This window comes from Ctenocephalides felis, unplaced genomic scaffold (genome assembly GCF_003426905.1).
Source record: "Ctenocephalides felis isolate EL2017-DRISC unplaced genomic scaffold, ASM342690v1 CF-g0.4_SCAFFOLD_01495, whole genome shotgun sequence".
In the NCBI taxonomy this organism is placed as follows: domain Eukaryota; kingdom Metazoa; phylum Arthropoda; class Insecta; order Siphonaptera; family Pulicidae; genus Ctenocephalides; species Ctenocephalides felis.
In genome coordinates this window covers 94524-98034 of record NW_020537649.1, presented here as the reverse complement: position 1 = coordinate 98034, position 3511 = coordinate 94524, and the positions used below count along the sequence as shown (strand labels likewise).

General features: G+C 44.7%; 1 non-coding gene across 1 annotated transcript; it reads right to left on the bottom strand.

Moving 5' to 3' along the window:
• Window positions 1–444: 444 nt before the first annotated feature.
• LOC113371995 lies at window positions 445–2379 on the bottom strand. The gene has a single exon (XR_003366684.1). It is a non-coding gene; the product is annotated as a small subunit ribosomal RNA (ribosomal RNA).
• Between the last annotated feature and the right edge of the window lie 1132 nt (window positions 2380–3511).

Sequence of the window (3511 nt, the reverse complement as noted above, 5' to 3'; positions counted from 1 at the left end):
CGCACAATTTGAATAAAATGTGCAGAGTATATAGAATACTAACGCAAGCGTTTACTACAATCGACTTTAAAACACTAGACTTTCATCTAGCGCCCAAAGAATTGATTGAGCTATGCGTTTAAAGTATAATATTCAAAAAGAACGCCGTTCTCACAACGAACTTCGTCATTCGCTCAGGCATCTGGCGATACCGAGCAGATATACATGGCAGTGCTCTCACACAATGCATAAGAGCGCTAAGCGGTTGTAAACCGCGTCACGCTGCTTTTGCACACTGCGCAATATTTTGCGTCTAGCTCCGGTCAAACGTTAATGAAACGAATGATCATTGCCAGAGGCTTTTGCCCACAGTATATTATACTATGGGAGCGCACAACATTTAGTCTGCAACATTATATTGCGGCATATAGCACACGTTTCATTCACTTAATAGTAAATGTACGTTAATGATCCTTCCGCAGGTTTACCTACGGAAACCTTGTTACGACTTTCACTTCCTCTAAATAATCAAGTTTGGTTATCTTCCCAGCAACATCGGCAATGTCGAAACGCTGCCGCGCACCGGTCCGAAGACCTCACTAAATAATTCAATCGGTAGTAGCGACGGGCGGTGTGTACAAAGGGCAGGGACATAATCAACGCAAGCTTATGACTCGCGCTTACTAGGAATTCCTCGTTCATGGGGAAGAATTGCAAGCCCCAATCCCTAGCACGAAGAGGCTTCAACGGATTACCCGGACCTTTCGGCCAAGGAAAACCTGCTGATCTCTTCAGTGTAGCGCGCGTGCGGCCCAGAACATCTAAGGGCATCACAGACCTGTTATTGCTCAATTTCGTGCGACTAAATGTCGCCTGTCCCTCTAAGAAGATATATTTGTACGCCGGTAGTGAGAACCACAACCAACAACGACCAAAGCCGAAGCGGAGGGTCTTTGCGATACTAGAAAGTACGTCTATTTAGCAGGTTAGAGTCTCGTTCGTTATCAGAATTAACCAGACAAATCACTCCACCAACTAAGAACGGCCATTCACCACCACCCACCGAATCAAGAAAGAGCTCTCAATCTGTCAATCCTTCCGGTGTCTGGACCTGGTGAGGTTTTCCGTGCTGAGTCAAATTAAGCCGCAGGCTCCACTCCTTGTAGTGCCCTTTCGTCAATTTCTTTAAGTTTCAGCTTTGCAACCATACTTCCCCCGGAACCCAAAAGCTTTGGTTTCCCGGAAGCTGCCCGCCGAGTCATCGGAGGAACTTCGGCGGATCGCTAGCTGGCATCGTTTATGGTTAGAACTAGGGCGGTATCTGATCGCCTTCGAACCTCTAACTTTCGTTCTTGATTGATGAAAACACATTTGGCAAATACTTTCGCTTCTGTCCGTCTTGCGACGATCCAAGAATTTCACCTCTAACGTCGCAATACGAATGCCCTCAGTTGTCCCTATTAATCATTACCTCGGAATTCCGAAAACCAACAAAATAGAACCGAGGTCCTATTCCATTATTCCATGCACACAATATTCAGGCGAATGAGCCTGCTTTAAGCACTCTAATTTGTTCAAAGTAAACGTACCGGCCCACCTCGACACTCGGTGAAGAGCACCTTGGTAGGATTTTGAGTTGGGCCGACTTTTTACGGGCTAAGCCCACCGGTAGGACGTCCCACAGACATGCCAGTTGCACACCGCGAGCGGTGAACCGACAGTGTGGGACACAGATTCAACTACGAGCTTTTTAACCGCAACAACTTTAATATACGCTATTAGAGCTGGAATTACCGCGGCTGCTGGCACCAGACTGGCCCTCTAATAGATCCTCGTTAAAGGATTTAAAGTGTACTCATTCCGATTACGGGGCCTCGGATGAGTCCCGTATCGTTATTTTTCGTCACTACCTCCCCGTGCCGGGAGTGGGTAATTTGCGCGCCTGCTGCCTTCCTTGGAAGTGGTAGCCGTTTCTCAGGCTCCCTCTCCGGAATCGAACCCTGATTCCCCGTTACCCGTAACAACCATGGTAGTCGCAGAAACTACCATCGACAGTTGATAAGGCAGACATTTGAAAGATGCGTCGCCGGTACTAGACCGTGCGATCGGCACAAAGTTATTCAGAGTCACCAAGTCAAGCGGTGAGCAAGGCAAGCCCGCCACCGATTGGTTTTGATCTAATAAAAGCATTCCTTCCATCTGGTCGGAACTGGTCGGAACTCTATTTGCATGTATCAGCTCTAGAATTACCACAGTTATCCAAGTAATGTGGGTACGATCTAAGGAAACATAACTAATGTAATGAGCCATTCGCGGTTTCACCTTAATGTGGCTTGCACTGAGACATGCATGGCTTAATCTTTGAGACAAGCATATACTACTGGCAGGATCAACCAGGGTGCTATATATATAATAGCATAGTGCGTAAATGTCCCTCGGCGTCACCCGAGAGACCACACTTTGTATAGAAAAGTTTGATGAATATTTCTAAACAACGAATTTTCTTACATATATACATGGGCTGTTCAAAAAGTTTTCGTAATTTTCGTTTTTTCAAAAAAATATTTATTTATTCGTCTACATTAATGTGGTCCCCTTCAAAGTAGTCCCCCCCAGATATAATACACTTATGCCAGCGTTTTTTCCAATTTTCGAAGCACCCTTGATATTCACTTTTTGATATGTCCTTGAGCACTCTCGGCGATTTTCTTCAATCGAGGAAAACCGCCGTCCTTTCATGGGTCTCTTCAACTTTTGGAATAGGAAAAAGTCACACGGAGCCATATCTGGTGAATTTTTGCACTTTGCAACACTTTATTTCATTTTTTACGCAAAATTTAAATACAAATTCTTTGACTTTTCAATTCTTCCATTGTAAAAATCGCCGAGCTCAGAAAAACACGTCGAACCTTAGCGACTACCACAGACAAAGTAAACAGTGAATATAGCTGAAAATTTCATCATACTTTAGGGGCATGTATACCAAAACAATAAAAAAAAAATTTTGACAATCAGACACTCCAGACCCGCGAAATTTAATTATTAGTAATTCCGGGTACTTTTTGAACAGACCTCGTATATCTGAGTCGTACGATATTCCCTGGACATGACGAACAGTTTACATCGCGACTTGATATTTTATATATTCTGCGCTTACACAGAGGCTAGACCTTTAACAACCGTCGAAACGGCGGTCCGTACATGAAATTTGCGGTCCGCAGACCCAGTATGGTTGAACACTTATAAATAAGGTCCAGAACCCGGCCGTAAACCGACATCCGAACATATACGGCGTATATTATTTTAGACACGGTCTACGACAGTTTGACCTGCAGCGACGGGTCGCCTCGGGTTACCGTGCGAACCATCACCGCGATGGTCTGGACAGGCTATATGGCGGGTCGCAAGAAAATAAATTCTCTAGGACGCGCAAGCACTTTAGCAATTTTAGAGCACGTTGTGGTCCAAAAACAAACGTCCTCGCTTTAAAATTGAAATATGAATATTTCACTGTGTGTGAGATTGAAAAATC